We start from the raw sequence: 20,645 nt of genomic DNA, 5'->3' as shown, positions 1-20,645 counted from the left end.
TATTTTGCTTACTAAATTGAGCACCAAATTTAGCTCTCAGCTTCCTGGTAGCAGAGAAAAGGGAAAAACAGGATGATTTAGAGTTTTCCCTGTCAGATACAAAGACGTGCATGCTGAATTGAAAATACCAAAAATTTTCTGTAATTTTCCTTTTATGAGGCATTTATCACATATATGAGAGTTCAGAAAACTACATTCCATGGGCCAAATGCACTTTTTGCCTCTTTTTGTTAATAAAGTTTTATTGGAATACAGTCATGTCTGTTTGATTACCTATTGTCTATGGCTACTTTCTTGCTACAGTGACAGAGTTGAGTACTGTACTCTCTACAGTACAGAGACCCTGTGTCCCAAAAAACCTAAAATATTTGGTATCTCATACTTTACAGAAATAGTTTGTCACCCTGTGAGCTTTCTGAAAGGAACACTGAATAAAATAATGCCCATTCTGCTAAGTGATGGCTAAAAAAGTTACTTAGATTTCTCTGAGGAGATTTATTAATATCATATAAATATCTAAGTTAACACATAAACTCGTATTTAGTGAAAGCATTTGTGTTTTGTTATGGCAGGGTAGGGAGGCTCTTAAGACCAATATACTCTAGGATACTCTCTTTTTTTAAATGAATGTGTGGTAGAGCCATATTTAGTTCTGAGAAAAATACTTTTTTATTTCCAGATTTACTGAGCTGTGACATAAAACATTGTGCAAATTTAAAATATATATGTTGATTTCATATACTTATGTATTGCAAAATTATTGCCACCGTAGCATTAGCTAACATCTCATTCATGGCATGTAATTATCATTTCTTTTATGTGGTAAGAACATTTATTATTTACTCTCTTAGCTTTTTTTAAGTATATAATACAGTATTATTAACTATCATCACAATGATGAATTTTAGATCACCAGAACTTACTTATTTTATGATGGGAAGCTTGTATTCTTTAACCAATATCGCCCCATTTCCCCCACCCACTAGCCCCTGGTAACCACCATTTTCTGTGTTTCTTTGATTTCTGCTCTTTCAGATTCATTGTATAAGGGATCTCATACAGTATTTGTCTTTCTGTGGCTTACTTCACTTAGCATAATACTCTCAAGGTTGACTAAAAAACTGTTAGAACTAATCAATTAATTTAGTAAAGTTGCAGAATACCTAATCCACATACAGACAACAGTTGCATTTCTGTATACTAACAATGAAATTTCTGAAAAAGAAATAAAACAATCCTGTTCACAATAGCATCAAAAACAGTAAAGTACTTAGGAATAAATTTAACCTAGGAGATAAAAGAATTGTATACTGAAAACTACAAGACTTGGATAAAAGAAATTGAAGAACTTAACCAGTAGAAAGTTATTCCATGTTCATGAATCAGAAGAATTAATACTGTTAAAATGTCCATACTACCCAAAGCCATCTGTAAATTCAGTGCAATCCATATCAAAATTCTGATGGCATTTTTTTTTTACAGAAATAAACACAATGGTTCTAAACTTGGGATGGAAACACAAAAGACCCCCAAAACCCAAAACAATCCTAAGATAGAATAAAAACCTGGACGCATGATGCTTCCTGATGTTGAACTATACTCCAAAGCTTTAGTAATCAAAATAGTATGGCACTGGCATAAACATAGATACATAGACCAATGAAACAGAATTGAGAGCCCAGAAATAAAGTTTTGTTCTCTGGTTGTAGTGGGTATTTACTGCTCTGAGATACTGAGTGCCAACGCCTTCATAGTGATAAAAGCCACCTAACTGTATTCAGATATCTCTGTCTCTCCGATGCCCTCTAAGTGCTTTTCTTCTACCATTCCCTCCACCCACACTCCAAGGGTGAACCTGATTGTCTCACATCAGTCAACATACTCCATTCCTCTAGCCACAGTGCTTGATTCAGGCTTTGGATACAGGACCCAGTTCATGACAATGAATATGAGTAGAGATTTTTTCCTAGAAACTCCATAAGACATATTCATTTTATGCAAGACACAAGAAAGCATTGAGTTCCTAGACACCATAGGCTGACATTGTGTATCAAAAGGAAACATACACAGGGGGAAGGTAAAGAAGAAAACCATAGATTAATGAGCGTTTGGTAGATCAAGCCTCACCTGAAAGTTATGCCATCTCTGGTCTCATTGACATCATGAAGTTTAAAAGTTGTCATTGTGTAAACCACTTTGAAAAGTTATGTTATTTTTTAATGAAAAATTAGTCATAAACTAGTCATCTTCCAGTACAATATAGAGAAGTGAGAGACTTTGAAGAATGGTTAGCTAATGAATATCAGAAATCCTACCTAAACTCTTGGCTAAATCAAAGTCTATCCTTCATAGAAACTTCAAAAAGGCCTAGAAGGTAGAGATATCACGGGCTGTACTATGCTTTATGTGTTTGATGGAAGAGGTGGCAAACCTAACCTTCTCTTGGGAAAACTCAATGTATTCTCGTTAAGAGAACCATTTCACTTTCTAGAAAGGAAGGCTTCAAGGAATATTGCGAAGTATTAAGAAGAAAAGAGCTTCATCAGAACCTTCATTGAGTAATAATGATTGTTCCTGTTTAGTGCAAATGAGGTGCAGCAGGGAGCTCTGGGAAAATAAGGTTGTCATGGTAACTGATAACACTTTTTCCCTGCTGGAAGTCTAGATAGTCAAAGAGGCTACACAAGGCCATGTTTCCTTAGAGACTTTTCCTAAGTAAAGGAAATAAGAAAAAGGGAAATAAAAGGAAAGCTCTGTCACTCAGTTGAACTCTGTTCTGCCCGCAAAGATAACAGACTTCTAAGGAAATGCTGTTTTGCATAATTAGCTGACTCAGGTAGGTGAGAATGGGATCTCTCTTTTATAATATAATCAACTTAATACAGGTGGGCAGATGAGTATTTATAACCAAACTCTGAGAAAGTACTGCCCAGAAGAAAATTCAGAGTAAGTTTAAAATGAAAATTAAGTTCTTCAGTGACAACATTTAATATTTAATGTGAGGGATTGTTTCTCTTTTGGAGTTGGGTATGGACCAAAAACTGAAAAACAGTATTTAAATGCTCTTTAGTATGCATCTGAGCTTTCTGAACCTAAGTTTTCTTGCCGGTGAAATCAGCACTTTGAGAGAGGTCTAGTTTTTCAAACTTTTTTCTTAATAAAAGCCTCAAGAAGAAAGTTTCCCTTTATTCCCTGCTAGGTTTTTTGGCTGGTCTAGTAATTGATGTAAGACAGATTAACAGGAGAAAAACAGAAGTTTAGTAATAGGTATGCCTTCAGTGTGCTTGGAAGAGAGGCAGGAAAACTTAGTAACTCCCCTAAATAGCCTAAGCCATGGGTTTAAACACCATCTCTAGCTAAAGATGGAAGAACTTGTTGAGGTGGGAAGTCAGTTAGGGGAGGTTACCAGGAAAGCACAGAAAACAAGGGAATAGTTGTTCAGCTGATTTAAGTCCTTGCTTTCAGCACTGATAACTGTTTCCAGAGATTTAGAGTCATCTCCTTCTCCCTGGTAGAGCCAGGGAGACACCCTTATAAATGGAGATTTCCCTTATAAATGTAAATGTCTCTTACAAAGGGGTCACTTCTTTTTGGTATTCAGAGCTGCTCCTGTGTTTGCATTTCTTAAAAATAACCCCCTTAAAATAATCAATCTGCCAAAGGCATATCTTGGGGGAGCAAAATTTCCTTCTCTTCACATGTAAACAGATAAAATTGCAGTCTCGGGGTGGAGCCTTAGCAGGAAGCTCAGAAACTGAGCAACTGGTCTTCTTTTCTCTTTGTAATAGTCCTTAAGACATTTTATAGGAAATAATTGACAGACGTATGTGTTTTAAAGCTTCTGCCTTTTAAATAGTCACACTTGAAATGTCTTAATTGCTCTTAAGAAGAACTATTCTCCATCTGGTAGTAGATTTCCAAGTAGCTCAGGAAGGAGGCACCAACTAGATCCGAGTAATCAACTCTAGGGTTGAATGAATTGATATTTGACAGTTCTGCCGTTAAGCTTCTGGAAGGAAATAATTAAATTCTAGAGATCTTGCTTTACAGATCTGTACCTATTACGTGAAAACATCTTGATGAAAACCTATACATACTCCTATTCTACGACCTGATACAATTCTTGTGTTATTAACAAAGGCAAAATTAAATGCTGAATATGAAAGCTCTTTAAAAAGCTGAAGAGAGATCTCACCTGTAAGCTGCTTTCTATAATCTAATATATTTTTAAAATAAGATTTCAAGTCTAGCTCGTGGGCACACTCTAAGAATGTATTGACTAGACGTAAAATCCTGCTCTAAGTTTTATGAAATTAAATAACATTTATAGAAATTTTGACATATTATTTAAATATGGATTCTGCTTTAAATTGCCTGAGCTGGAATATCTTTGAGAATGAAAGGGGAACTAAATAAAGGCAGCAGCATTGACTGATTTATAACAGTTATAAACAGGAACAATCTTAGGAAAATCAGACATATGGTTACTCTATTTACAATACCTTTAATGATGGCAGTTCCACTGGCCGGAGTCCTATAACAATAACATATTAACCTAACTAGTTTCTGATGAGGTTTTGGAATATAGGTGAGGTTCAGTGGGGTGGAATCCGGAGCCAACAACCAAGAAAGAATTCTTGAGACATCTTTGGTGCAAAATGGTGCTTTATTAAAGCACGGGGACAGGACCCATGGGCAGAAAGAGCTGCTGCCTTGGGGTTGTGAGGGATGGCTGATTATATACTATGGGGTTGGGGGAGGTAAGGAAAAACAGAGGTTTCGAGAGAGTACTTTGATATGTTAAAGAAGACTCACAGGATACCAGAGGCCTTGCTATTGTCAAGTTAAGGTTGTTTACCTCTCTAGTAAGGCGTGAACATGAAGATAGTTGGGAACTTCCTGGATTCCTGGAAGTATCAGTGTGACCTGAAGATTATAAAGACATTCAGTTGTATTTACATTCCCTTCTGGAAGCTAGGTTACTGATAGCTTTGTTCTTGTAAATTGCTAGGACACTTGTAAACTGAAGGAGACTCAAGGCTTGCAGGATTGTGGTCTCTATAGGTTAACTATTTCTTTGTCCTTTGGGGCAGCCAGGAGTGCATGAGGAATGTCATGTACATCCCATGGTGGGGGCGGGGGGGTTGCGGCGTGTCAGTTTCTGCTTTGTCCTCCGCTTGCCTTCTGTTCCCTCATCAGTTTCCTTTTAAATATTTAACTCTGGTCTTCAGTTTTAAAAGGTAAGTACTTTTGCAACTTTGAAACAAAATAGTTACCCTTCATTTATTTGAAAATCTTTCCAGATGCTCATGGAATTCTTAGTTTTTAAGAACTATGCAATGAGGCATTTACCAAATATGTCCACTTGTTATCCCACTGGATCTTAGCTCAAACCAGCTCAGTGACCTATTATATTTGAAGACAGTGTATGTCTTTAAGATATTGATACTCTATTGTAGGTGTTCGTGTCTTCATAAGATCCTTTAAATTTATGGAAGATTTAATTGGTACTCTTTCATGTTTCTCTTCTAGAAAAGCTTAATCTTGCTGCTTGCTATGATATGATTGAAAAGGAAACCACAAGGGTAGATTTGTGGAGGGTAAGGGACTGGATTGGGTGGAGGCATGAGCAGTGAAAGAATTCACTGAAGGCAGAACAAAGGTGATAGAAGTTTATTGAATATACTGCAAGGGAGCATTGGGCAGGACAGCAGAGGAGGGACTGTTTGCCAGGAGGCAGTGGTGGGGGACTGTAGGAGTGAGGAGGTATGGGAACGTATGGAATTTTCCTTTTTTGGTACCTGTGCCCAGTTGTAAGTATCCCATTGGTCAGCTAGGGCCTCTGGATAATGTGAGGTGGGTCACCTAATGACCCTGTTTGCATTCGGCTTGGTGGTCCCTGTGGGCCCTTTTACCTATCTCGGGTCTCCGTTGTTTAAGACTGTTGCCTAAAAGCAGCCTATACATTGTATTCTTTTTATTTATTCCACTGTCATCATTTTTTGGTCTGGATCATTGCTGTGATAGATTATGTTTGAAAGACTGTTGTTTTAAAATATCTTCTGAAAACCTATTGCTCTTGAAGAAGATTTTCATCTGCTTTTTCTGTCTCCTTTCAGTTTTATCTGTCGCCAGTTGTATCAAATGAACAAATCACTAGTTAAGAATGGATGATAATAACCATGACAAAATAACCAATACTGGCAAACTCTCAAAGTCAGTGGTTCACCCTTTTTGCACATTAGAATCTTTGGGGGGACTTTTAAAATAATGATGTGTGCAAGCCACATTTCACATCACTGACATGAGAAACTGTGAGTGGGACCTAGACATTAATACTTTGAGTTTCCACGGGATTCTGATAGCAGACAAGATGGCTTGCCACCTCTCTAAGTACTCCATAATACGAACTAACCCACAGGAAAGTATAGCTCTTTTAGGGATGCAGTTGTGAAAGGGAAGAGTGTATCTATGTGTAATTATGTGTTTGGAGTATTTGACAGTAATAAAATGAGGACTTTGAAGAAAAAAACTTATGTGTTGTAAAAGGAGGTAATGTTACTTTCCACATCAAGACAGATAACCCCCCCCAAAATAAATATATTGTTTGTAATAGATATTTTATCTGGAAAGAAAGCTTGGAAGAACACTGATATTGAAGGAATTAAAGTTAGCTCCCAAAACCACATTAGTACCTTGTTATAATTTCTTTTAATCTTATTTCTAGACTTGCTGGATAATTGTTAGCATGGCTATAATCAGGTTTAATTGCTTTCAGTTTATGAGTGATGAATTTTGTATAGGGGCAACTTATTTATTTATTTTATTTTAAGTAGGCTCCATGCCCAGCTTGGAGCCCGATGTGGGACTTGAACTCACAATCATGAGATAAAGACCTGAGCTGAAACCAAGTGTCGCTTAACTGACTGAGCCACCCAGGCGCCCCTGTTAAGGGGCAATTTTACGAGAGTAATGCCTTCTGTCTATTTCCATAGTGTGGTGGGATTATTGCGGCCCCATCTCACACCTTCCTATAGTCTCAGCTTTTGGTAGCACCAACCCACATTGACTTTGTGCTTGGCATGTGATTTAATTTGTTTAATGGGACCGTAACAAATTTGGTGCAAGCAGTCTTGAGAAATTTCTTGCACACTTTGGCTTTCCTTCATGTTCCCCCTGCCTCTACCATGAGAATCTACCTAGGCCAGCCTGCTAGAAGGTTAGGAGAGATACATGGAAGAAAGTAGTGTCATCCCAGCCAAGACCCTCTTAGACCAGCTAGACATTATTCAACCTGCCAGCTGACCAAAGACAAATGAGTAAGTCCAACCAAGATTAGCTAAGTCTGGGTCAGATCAGCAGAACCACCCAGCCACCCCATAGACTACTGAGAAATAATAAATGATTTTTGTTTTGAGCCATTGAATTTTAAGATACTTTGTTATGCAGCATTAATGTAGCAGTAGATCACTGATACAAAAGACCATGCCTGTCAGTGTGTTTAGTTATAAGACATCGTCGTGATTGAATGACCAATGTCTTTAAGGTACTGGATCTTTATATAGGTTTGAATGAAGGTTTGACGTTGAATAAATTTGAGATAAAGATTTTCCTCAGGCCTCTTGCTGTGAGTTTGTAGCTGTGACTTTGATGAAAATGTCATTCCTGGGTATCCTTGTTTCCAAATGAAGTGTTTCAGGGCTTGCTGTAGTAACACAGTGTTGAGTACAATTCTAATGATTTTAATGACCTTTATTTCCACTTGTGAGCAGTCAGTGAAGGGGCCGTACATGTTTTTCTAAGCCATTTAAGGATTTACGTGTACCTCAGTCCATTGTAAGTGTTCCTAAAAGCTCTCTTGTCATCATCTTCCACTCTATCCTACAATACACACTGGCACTGCATGGTCAATATCCAGTAATAGCTCCAAGAGAAAGAAAAAAATTGCCTAAGACCGTACGGGTGTGGTTTATATACAGATATTTAAGTCGTTCCCTTCTTTCTAAAATTTCCAAATACTAATAGTTAGCTTCTGAGTACAGTTCTATTTTAGATTGGAATCAATCACATTCCCCTGTCTCTCCTGAATCTGCTTCTTCAGTAGCCATGAATTTAAAATGACAATATTCAAAGTAAATGTTTTTTCTCTTGCACTATTTTCTATCTACTTGACAATTGCTATTAACTTTTTATGATCTCACAGTCCCACAGTGGGGTGTACCAGAGTTCTTATACCTGAACAACCCCATATCTGATAGGTTTATTTGAATAATCCCTTAGGAAGCTATGGTTAAGTCATTAGTTAGTATTTTTTAAAGATTTTTTATTATTTGAGAGAGAGAGAGCGAGAGAGAGAGAGAGCAGGTGCTGGGAGAAGGGGCAGAGGGAGAAGGTGAAGCGGACTCCCCACTGAGTGGGGAACCTGAGGTGGGGCTCCATCCCAGGACCCTGAGATCATGACCTGAGCTGAAAGCAGATGCTTAACTGACTGAGCCATCCAGGCTCCCCAGTTCTTATTTTTTAAAATGAAGTACATGAATGTTCTATTTTCTGAATACCTGTTTTTTGTTGCCATCACACAGTCGTCATTTTATTTGTTGATTGAACACACATTTATGGACTTTTGGCTAAGTACCAGGTACAGCAGAAAAAAATCTGAGCTCAGGTCTTATTCTTTTGTGATTAATCTGTGCTAATCAACATGGATACTGACAAGCTGTTTTTCCCTGAGATTTTTGAAGGTAAATATTTTTTGTTAGTATGTGTCTAAAACTTTTGCCTGGTACATGGTGAGCCCTTTCAATTTGCTTTTTGCATTTTTCCTCTTAGTCATTTTTCTCATCATGAATTTTATTACTGCTTCTATTCCAGTTCCTTATTTTCTTGAAAAAGACTTGAATTCGTAAATTGGCTCTTCATTCTTTATATATTGTCAACTAGTTAAAATTTTTTTTTTGCCTTTTGCAAGAACTTCCCAAATGTGCCCACTAATTTAATCAGAATCCACTCCAGTAATTTGATGTTCAGAATGAATTCTGCTCTTCACTGCCTCCAATGGGACTTAATTCTGTATTGTTTTTAATTTCACTGTGATTCTTAGCTCATCCATTTTCCTTTGTATATTATTCTGCTATCTTTTCTTCTTTGTACTCTTACATGATTGATGTGGTACCTTCTTACAATTTTTTAAGAACTTGAGCTTTGCCTTTCCTGAATTTTACAGATGATATGATTTTCCCTTATGTTTCATAGACAGTATGTTATTTTGTATTTCTGTTTGGCTTACTGTTACATAACTAAGGAAATATCCTGAGATGATGTATGTTTGTGAACTGAGAAGGTATAGGAATGCTTCTGGCCTCGCTATTTGTTGAATCCTCTTTTCATATCAGTAGCTAATACTGGTTGATATCTACAGACCAACTTGCAGCACTTATCATACTATTTTCTAACATGGGATTATTGGACTGATTCAGAACGTTCTCCTATCCTTACTATCTGGAGCAATTAACAGATCATTTAAAAAATAATGTGATTCCCTTTTTGTACCCCCTTTGGACCCTCATTTTATCTATTTCTGCTTGTGGTGTTTATGTGTAAGTACCTTCTGTTTTAGAATTTAATATGCTTCTGAAAGTTTCCTATCCACTTTTGATTCTCTGGCCTTCCAGAAATTTCAGTCTCAAAGTGCTTGTAGCAAGATACAAACCAGAGGTAGAAGAATTGGAGGCAGAAAGATGACTAGTCAGTAGAAGGATGGATGGCCAGCTCTCTAGTTGGTACAGACTTTCAGTTTCTGAATAAAGAATTTAGAGGAACAAAGTGTCTTCCAACTGCCTTTTAGAGGAGCTTAGCATGGTTTCTAACAACGGTGTTTTCAATATTTCCATCAGCCTTGTCTTAGTTGAAATTTCTCTTTTTGAAAACAGATTGACTGTCTTGTTTTTCATTCCTTTGAGTTGTCTTTTTCATATCATCAAAGTTATTTTCATGTGGGTTAAGAGAAGTTTCAATAGCAGCTGCTAGCCAGATTCTGTTTTAAAACAGAAGCCCTACTATGGTGGAGGTAAGGAATAAGATAAAGTGACAAATAGAAGCTAAACTTTTCAGATTATTTCTTGTTTGTAGATTTGACTTTCAAAAAACTATATAAATGTTTTTTTAGTCAAGATCATTTTTTATTATGATATGTTAGTCACCATACAGTACATCATGAGTTTTTGATGTAGTGTTCCATGATTCATTGTTTGTGTATGACACCCAGTGCTCCATGCAATATGTGCCCTCCTTAATACCCATCACCGGCCTAGCCCAATCTGCACACCCCTCTCCACTCTCAAACCCTGTTTGTTTCCTGGAGTCCATAGCCTCTTGTGGTTAACAAGTAAAACAAAAATTAAACTTTAAAAATCTCTCTGGTACTCGAGAAGAATGAGTATTCTGTTGTTTTAGGATGGAATGTTCTGTATATATCTATGAAGTCCATCTGATCCAGTGTGTCATTCAAAGCTCTTCTTTCTTTGTTGATCTTCTGCTTAGATGACCTGTCCATTGCTGTGAGTGGAGTGTTGAAGTCTCTACTACTAATATATCATTATCAATATGTTTCTTTATTTTGGTTATTAATTGGTTTATATAATTGGCTGCTCCCACATTGGGGATATTTAAAAAATATTTAGAATTGTTAGATCTTCTTGTTGGATAGATCCTTTAAGTATGATATGTTGTCCCTCTACATCTCTTACTACAGTCTTTGGTTTAAAATCTAATTTGTCTGATAAGAGGATTGCTATCCCAGCTTTCTTTTGAGGTCCACTAGATCCCTTCACATTCAATCTAGAGGTGTCTTTAGGTTCAAAATGAGTCTCTTGTAGACAGCACATGGATGGGTCCTGCTTTTTTTTAATCCAATCTGATACTGTCTTTTTATTGGAGCATTCAGCCCATTTACGTTTAGAGTAACTATTGAAGGATATGAATTTAGTGCCATTATATTGCCTGTAAAGTTCCTGTTTCTGCAGATTGTCTCTGTTACTTTCTGGTCTATGTTACTCTCGGGGTCTCTCTTCGCTTACAGTATCCCCCTTAATATTTCTTTCAGGGCTGGCTTGGTGGCCACATACTCTTTCTTTCTGTGCTGGAAACTCTTTATCACTCCAACCATTCTGAATGATAGCCTTCCTGGATAAACTTTCTTGGCTGCATTTTCTTTTCATTTAGTACCCTTAATATATCTTGCCAGCCATTTCTAGCCTTCCAGGTTTCTGTGGATAGGTCTGATGTTATTCTGATGTTCCTCCCAACATAACTAAGCAATTGCTTCCCCTAGCTACTCTCAGGATAGCTTCCTTGGCTCTAAGATTTGCAAGCTTCACTGTGTGTTGGGGTGTTGATCTATTTTTATTGGTTTTGGGAAGTGTCCTCTCTGCCTCTTAGATGTGAATACTTCTTTCCTTCCTCAGATTAGGGAACTTCTCAGTGTGCACATGGAACTTTCTCCAGAATAGATCACATACTGGGTCACAAATCATGCCTCAACTGATAACCAAAAATTGAGATTATTACCTGCATATTTTCAGACCAACGATGCTTTGAAATTTGAACTCAGTCACAAGAAGAAATTTGGAAGAAACTCAAACACTTGGAGGTTAAAAAGCATTCTGCTAAAGAATGAATGGGTCAACCAGGAAATTAAAGAACTTAAATGATTCATTGAAACCAATGAAAATGAAAACACATTGGTTCAAAACCTGTGGGACACTGCAAAGGTGGTCCTAAGAGGGAAGTAAATAGCCATCCAAGCCTCTCTCAAAAAAATTAGAAAAATCCAAAATGCACAAGCTAACCTTATACCTAAAGGACCTGGAGAAAGAAGAGCAAATAAAGCCTAAACCAAGCAAGAGAGAGAAATAATAAATATTAGAGCAGAGGTAAGTGAAATAGAAACTGGAAGAACAATAGAATAGATCACTGAAACTAGAAGCTGGTTCTTTGAAAGAATTATATGATAGATAATACTCTGGCCAAACTTACCCAAAGGAAAAGAGAAAGGACCCAAATCAATAACATCATGAATGAAAGGGGAGAGATCATGACTAATACCAAGAAAATAGAGACAGTTGTTAGAACGTATTACTAGCAGCTATATGCCAACACATTGGGCAATCTGGAAGAAATGGATACATTCCTGGAAACTTATAAACTATCAAGACTGAAACAGAAAGAAATAGAAGACAATCTGAACAGACTAATGACCAGCAAGGAAATTGAAGCAGTAATCAGAAACCTCTCAAAAAACGAGTCCAGGGCCAAGTGGCTTCCCAGGGGAATTCTACCAAACATTTAAAGAAGAAATCATACCTATTGTACTGAAGCTGTTTTGAAAAATAGAAACAGAAGGAAAACTTCCAAACTCGTTCTATGAGGCCAGCATTACCTTGATCCCCAAACCAGGCAAAGACCCTATCAGAAAGGAGAATTACAGACCAATATCCCTGATGAATATGGATACCAAAATTCTCAAGAAGATTGTAGCCAGTAGGATCCAACAGTACATTAAAAGGATTATCCATCACGACCAGGTGGGCTTTATTCCTGGGATGCAAGGGTGGTTCACCATTCGCAAATCAATCAATGTGATAGAACACGTTAATAAGAGAAGAGACAAGAATCATATGATCCTCTCACTTGATGGAGAAAAAGCATTTGACAAAATCCTGTGTCCTTTCCTCATTAAAACTCTTCAGAATATAGGGATAGAGGGAACATCCTCAATTTCGTAAAAACCATCTATGAAAAGTCCACAGCCAATATCATTCTCAGTGGGGAAAAACTGAGAGCTTTTCCCTTAAGGTCAGGAACATGACAGGGATGCCCACTTGTACCACTATTGTTCAGCATATAGTACTAGAAGTTCTGGCCTCAGCAATCAGACAACAAAAAGAAATAAAAGGCATTCAAATTGGCAAAGAAGTCAAACTCACACTCCTTACTGATGACATGATACTTTATGTGGAAAACCCAAAACACTCCACCCCCAAATTGCTAGAACTCATACAGGAATTCAGCAGTGTGGCAGGATACAAAATAAATGCACAGAAGTCAGTTGCAATTCTATACATTAACAATGTTACTGAAGAAAGAGAAATTAAGGAGTCAATCCTATTTACAATTGCACCGAAAACCATAAGATACCTAGGAATAAGCCTAACCAAAGAGGTAAAGGATCTGTACTCTAAAAAGTACAGAACTCTTATGAAAGAAATTGAGGAAGACACAAAGAAATGGAAAAACATTCCATGCTCATGGATAGGAAGAATAAACATTGTTAGAATGTCTATGCTGCCCAGAGCAATCTACACATTCAGTGCAATCCATATCAAAATACCATCGACATTTTTCACAGAGCTGGAACAAACAATCCTAAAACTTGTATCAAACCAGAAAAGACCCCAAATTGCCAGGAGAATGTTGAAAAAGAATTAGGCAATCTGGGGGCATCACAATGCCTAACTTTGAGCTATATTACAAAGCTGCGATCATCAAGACAGCATGGTATTGGCACAAAAACAGACACATAGATCAATGGAACAGAATAGAGAGCTCAGAAATGAACCCTCAACTCTGTGGTCACCCAATCTTCAACAATGCAGGAAAGAATATCCAATGGAAAAAAGACAGTCTCTTCAATAAATTGTGCTGGGAAAATTGGACAGCTACATGCAGACAAATGAAATTGGGCCATACTCTTATACCATACACAAAGATAAACTCAAAATGGATGAAAGACCTAAATGTGAGACAAGATTCTGTCAAAATCCTAGAGGAGAACATAGGCAGTAACCTCTTCAACCTCGGCTGCAGCAACTTCTTGCAAGACACGTCTCTAAAGGCAAGGGAAACAAAAGCAAAAATGAAGTATTGGGACTTCATCAGGATAAAAAGCTTCTGCACAGAAAAGGAAACGGTCAACAAACTAAAACGAAACCCATGGAATGGGAGAAGATATTTACAAATGACATATCAGATAAAGGGCTTGTATCCAAAATCTATAAAGAACTTATCAAACTCAACACCCAAAAAACAAATAATTCAATCAAGAAATGGGCAGAAGATGTGAACCGACACTTCTCCAAAGAAGTCATACAAATGGCTAACAGATGCATGAAAAAAATGCTCCATATCACTAATCACCAGGGAAATACAAATCAAAACCACAATGAAATACCACCTTTTACCCATTAGAATTGCTAAAATTAACAAGACAGGGAACAACAAATGTTGGTGAGCATGTGGAGAAGGGGGAACCCTGTTACACTGTTGGTGGGAATGCAAGCTGTTTCAGCCACTCTGGAAGATAATAAAGGGGTTCCTCAAGGCCTTAAAAATAGAGCTACCCTACGACTCAGCAATTGCACTACTAGGTATTTACCCCAAAGATACAGATGTAGTGAAAAGAAGGGGCACATTCACCTCAGTGTTCATAGCGGCAATGTCCATGATGGCCAAACTGTGGAAGGAGCCGAGATGTCCTTCAAGAGATGAATGGATAAAGAAGATATATATTCCATATATACGATGGAATATTACTCAGCTGTCAGAAAGGATGAATACCCACCATTTGCATTGATGTGGGTGGAACTAGAAGGGATTATGTTAAGTGAAATAAGTCAGTCAGAGAAAGACAATTATCATATGGTTTCACACATATGCAGAATATAAGGAATAGCCCAGAGGACCATAGGGGAAGGGAGGGAAAACAGAATGGGAAGAAATCAGAAAGGGAGACAAACCATGAGAGACTCTGGACTCCAGGAAACAAACTGAGGGTTACAGAAGGGAAGAGGTAGGGGGGAGGGGTTAACAGGTGATGGGTATTAAGAAGGGCATGTGATGTGATGAGCACTGGGTGTTACGTGCAACTAATGAATTGCTGAACACTACATCAAATCTAATGATATACTATATGTTGGCTAACTGAATGTAATAAAAAAAAAACCCTCAACAATTTTTTTAAAAAATTGCTTTGTTTTCTGCCAGTATAGTCTTTCCTTCTACCTCCTTGTCCACAGTTGTGCATCCTTTACTTATGTCTATCCCACAGAGGTGTCCCATGATATGCTCAATCCAAGATATCATAGGTCATTTCTCCTTATTTCCACCCCCTTTGTTCCTTAATATGCAGTTTCTCTCCTTTCCTAACTATTCAAGGAGCTGCTGCACATTTTCTTTTCCTTCCCCACACCTTTTTGGGGCTGGAAGCCAAACAAGGTGGAGGAGCAGTAGAGAGAAAGAAGAGTTGTCTTAGTTCTGTTTCTGCTTGTGGAGATATTAAGGGTTTCGTGGTCCCTGCTGGAGATGATATAAGCTTTTGGGGTTCATATAACTTTGGGAAGTTATGAAGCATTAATTCACTATGTTTTTCAGGGACATTTTTTTTAAAGATTTTATTTATTTATTTGACAGAGATAGAGACAGCCAGTGAGAGAGGGAACACAAGCAGGGGGAGTGGGAGAGAAAGAAGCAGGCTCCCAGCGGAGAAGCCTGATGTGGGGCTCGATTGCAGGACTCTGGGATCACGCCCTGAGCTGAAAGCAGACGCTTAACGACTTCCAGGGACATTTTTATGAAGAGGATTATTAACTCAGATGTTCTCAGTTTTATATCAGTAGTATTTTCATGCTATTCAAGATTTTAAACTATAATACATTTGTTCTAAGCATGAAAATGAAGCAATATTTTTAAACCTACTTTATATTTCACATGGTACTGAGGATTGTGAGGAACACTGAGGAGGGGATTCTGTTCTCTGCCCTTAAGGATAAGAAACATTAGTTGTTGAAGATAATGTTACACTTCAACAAGACAACATGATTAAATCTAAAATATATGGCATAGACTCAGTGTATTATAAGAACCAAATGATGTAATTTACTAGGGTATTGAAATATGAGATCAATTAGGTCTTAGAAGTTCAGTGTACTTTAGTAGAGCAAAGGCGTGACTGTAGCAGAATGATCCTCAAAATGGAGAAAACCTTAACCTTTACTTCTGTTATTTAATTTTATTTTGACAACCTCTCCGATTTGATTTTTAAAGTCTTGGCCACAATTAGAAGTAAGGGACCAAATCTGTTGAACTTTGAAAGGGTTGCATAAATAGTTTGGAGACAAAGATATAAAATGTGCTTTATTTTTTTTTAGCCATTTTAGATTTACAGAAAACTCAAGCCCAAAATACACAGTTCCCATATACCCACATAACCTCTCACACAGTTTCCTATCTTATTAATATCTTGAATTAGTGTGGTACTTTTGTTAAAATTGATGATCCAATATTAATACATTATTATTAACGAACGTCCATAGTTTGTATTAGAGTTTACTCTTTCTGTTGTACATTGTATGGGTTTTGACAATGTTTAATGACATTTGTCCACCATTACAATAACATACAGAATAGTTTTACTCATCTAAAATTCCCTTATGCTCCATCTATTCATCCTTTCCTCTTTTCTTCCCAAACCTCTGGCAACCAGTGATCCTTTTACTGTCTCCATTGTTTTGCCTTTTCCAGAATGTCATATAGATGGAACAATATAGTATGTAGCACTTTTGTATTAGCCTTTATCACTTGGCAATGGGCATTTAAGTTTTCTTCATGTCTTTCTGTGACTTGATAGCTCATGTCTTTTTAGTGCTAAATAATATTCCATTATTATTTATTTTCCAGTTTTTATATCCATTCACTTTTTGAAGAACATCATGGTTGCTTAAAGTGGAAGTTGAGATAATTTATTTGAGAACTTTATTCTTTTCTAATATAGGCTTTTTATCTTGAATACAACTTTAGAGGTACACTAAACATTTTAATAAAAATTGTGTTTTCATTTTCATCTAGTTCAAAAGACATCTAATTTCAGTTTTGGTTTACTTCTTAGATCTATGGGCTGTTTAGAAACATGCTGTTTAGTTTACAGAAATCTTTTTGTTACTGATTTTGTTAATTTTAAAAGCAAAGACTGCCATTTATTGTATCAGCAAAAGATGAACTTAGGAATAAAAGAGAATTGCAATCTGGAACAAAAAGGTGGGACAAAGCTATAGACAAATCTTGGGCACAAAGAAGAGGTGTGCCTTTTTAAGGAGAAAAGGGATAAGTTGGGAGGGCTGTTAGGAACTAAAGTCCATCGGAGTAAACTGGGAGTTTGAAGTATGGTGGCTTTTCATTGGCTGAGCTATTGCGGGTTTGGGGGTGCATGGAAATGAGGAAAAGTGGCTGTTCCTCCAGCTGGAGTAGTAGAGTAGTATCCATGTGCAAGGTCATGTCCATGTAAGGTCAAACATATCTCTCCCTGTTGGGTCTGCAATTGACTACAAGTGGTAGAGCATGAGAGCTCCCCTTTCAAAACCTCCCAATTCCGTTTTAGTGAGGTGTCCCATTACTAATTTTGACAATTCTTTCTTTTTTAAAATTTTTTTTTATTACATTATGTTAGTCACCATACAGTACATCCCTGGTTTCTGATGCAAGGTTCGATGATTCGTTAGTTGCATATAACACCCAGTGCACTATGCAATATGTGCCCTCCTTACAACCCATCACCAGCCTATCCCATTCCCCCACCCCCCTCCCCTCTGAAGCCCTCAGTTTGTTTCTCAGAGTCCATAGTCTCCCATGCTTCAGATTTTATTTATTTATTAGAGAGAGAGACAGCCAGCGAGAGAGGGAACACAAGCAGGGGGAATGGGAGAGGAAGAAGCAGGCTCCCAGCGGAGGAACCTGATGTGGGGCTCGATCCCAGGTCTCTGGGATCACACCCTGAGCTGAAGGCAGACGCTTAATGACTGAGCCAGCCAGGTGCCCCTAATTTTGACAATTTCTAATATAATTTCATGGTGATCAGAGAGTATATTTAATGTGGCTTGAATCCTTTTAATATTTATGAGACTTACATTATGACACAGAATATGATCTATCTTTGTAGATGTTCCCTGTGTACTTGCAAAGAATGTGTATTCCGCTGTTGTGCATTTAAGGAGGCTCACTCGATTTTGATCACAGTAGTGAAGCTGTCCATCCTCCTGGCTTACCTTGCCATGCCAATAGAGCTGGAGGGGTGTTAGCACCCCAGGCAAAACATGCCTCAGACTATTTCTACTCAATGGTCAGCAGTTTTTCAAGCATAAATGCTTCTTACATTGTTGTATGCCTTTGGACTACTGCCATAGTGCTGAGATGGTTGTTTTTGTCAATTTTGTTATGCTTTATAGTTGCTTTTTGGGGAGAGGATTTGCCAGCCTCCTCACTTGGCCATAGCCAGAAGTCAGTTTCGGGCTACGGTATTTTAAGCAGTGAGTGAGAAAGTTTTGAGGCAATGCTCCTTGACAAAATTATTTTCTTCCTCCAAAATCCAGGGTAGTCTCTTCAAGTTTTGCACCAAGAGCTGAGAGAGGGAGTGCTATTCATAAAATGTAACTACAATGAGCCTATTTTGTAAAGGAGGCATTGGAATTAAGGTATACCCTAATGAGCAGAGTTTTTACATTAATGCTAAGTAACTATTAGCAATTAGGCTACAGAAGTATTTAAAATACAATGGGGATAGTCTCTGTTAATTAGTCTCTACTTTGAGCAGTTGCTTACTGAATAACTGAGATGTCAGTGGGATTTTCTGTGAGGCAGCTAAAGAGATCTGTTCCCTGTACAATGTCATGGATGGTAAACTGGGCTGCTACACAGATAAGGATCAGTGGGTAACAATCAAAACAAGGATTGAAGCAAATCAGGTCGTAATATTTCCTTCAGCTAGTTATAGCCAAGTTTTTTTTCTAGCACCCAACAAATCTGAATTGGAGTTAATAGCATTTGTACCACAGTAACACTTGATAATAATGATAGATCATATGTTTGTATGAGATATAATTCATATACCAATACATACACTGCCAATGCTATTGATTAAAGGTCCTAAATGTAGTGAGGTTACTGTTAATTGTAAATTTTCTATAGTAGAGATGCAAATGACTTCTGTCTTGTGGAAAGGATACAGTTAGCTTATAGTTTATTGCTCCGTAGAGAATTACCAGGTTTGTATTTAACCCAGTCATCTTATCCTAATATTTTTTGTTGAGTTGCCTACAAATATTTAGTTCCTCAAGTATTCTTTGAATTGGTCTTAACATTTTATGAGTTCCTCCATTAGTTTCTTTAATAAAATTTTTGACTTAAGAGTTATAATTTTAAATTCTTAAAAATTATACTTGAGTAATAGGTGTGTATGTGTGTAGATAGAGTGAGAGTGAGAGAATGCACATTGCTTAGTATATTGTATATAATTAATTCGATGTGATAGGTTCTATTATCATTTTTTCCTTTTATTATTAAGATTTTATTTTTAAGTAATCTCCACATCCAACATGGGTTTCAAACTCACAACCCTGAAATCAAGAGTCGTACGCTCTTCCAAACGAGTCAGCCAGGCATCCCTATCATTTTTTCATTTTAAGACCTACTTAGAAGAAACCTTTCAGGTATATGGTTTGTATGCATGTGTCTCAATGACATGGAGTAGGTGAACAGTTCTTCTTTTTAAAATTTATTATTTTTAAAAATTTTAATGCCAGTGTAGTTAGCATTGTTATCTTAGTTCCAGGTGTATAATATAGTGATTCTGTAGTTCCAGTGAATAGTCCTTCTTGGTAGAGCAGAGGAGGGTTAATGTTAGAATTAATTCTCCAGGGAGCAATTTCAAACTAATTCATGTTCCCCCTTTTCCTCCCTCCACTTCTTCATCACTGTTAGGTTTGGATTCAGCTGCATGTACAAGAAAGTAAATTATGTGATTTGCCTAAATAGTAATTTACCTATTTTTTCTCACTGAGCAAGACTTTCAGATATGCTAGGAGAAGTGCACCTGGTCAAAGAGGTCATTGTGGGTCCGGCCCCTTTTTGCTTCCTGCTCCTCCAATCTTAGAGTGAGGCTTTGTTCCTCATGGTAGAAAGATATTGGCACTGCCTTTAAAAGTTATCATTCCCCATTCCAGGCAGGAAGAAGAGAAAATAGTAAAGGGCAAAATGCATGTTAGCCAGATCTGTGTCTCTTTTCAGCGAACTATAGATTTCCCAGATGCCCCACCCAGTGGATTTCCACTTTTGTCCTATAAACTAGATGGAGTCACAGAATCCCTATTAGCTGTAGAAGTCTGGAGAGGTGAGCATTAGTGGATGCAGCACTTTCTCAATAAAATCTGTGTTCTTATAAAGGCAGATTCCATTTTGATTAGGCAACTAGCTGTGACAACCACCAAAAGGATATTTGAATCTGAAAGATAAGATACTTCTATATATTTTGAAAAACTTTCCCTAATTGATTCTGTTATGTCTTCACCTTACCAAATTGATCATTGCTTGATGTGTCTGAGCAAAGCCCATTCTTATCTGCAGAGTTTCTTTTTGTATAAGTCTATTTTTATGTCTATTTATAAGTCTATGTCTATTTTATAAGTCTAGTATTAATCATTACTTTTATTTCTATAATTGTAAGTACAGATGTTGGTGACTTTCTAATATTTAAAATTTCTCTTTTTAAATTCAGGATTTTATTCTTTGCCCCTCCCAGGTGGCCCTTTGTCTGATGGTGTTGT

The sequence above is a fragment of the Ursus arctos genome, chromosome X, assembly GCF_023065955.2.
Source record: "Ursus arctos isolate Adak ecotype North America chromosome X, UrsArc2.0, whole genome shotgun sequence".
Taxonomy (NCBI): domain Eukaryota; kingdom Metazoa; phylum Chordata; class Mammalia; order Carnivora; family Ursidae; genus Ursus; species Ursus arctos.
Note: the sequence above shows the minus strand (reverse complement) of the source record.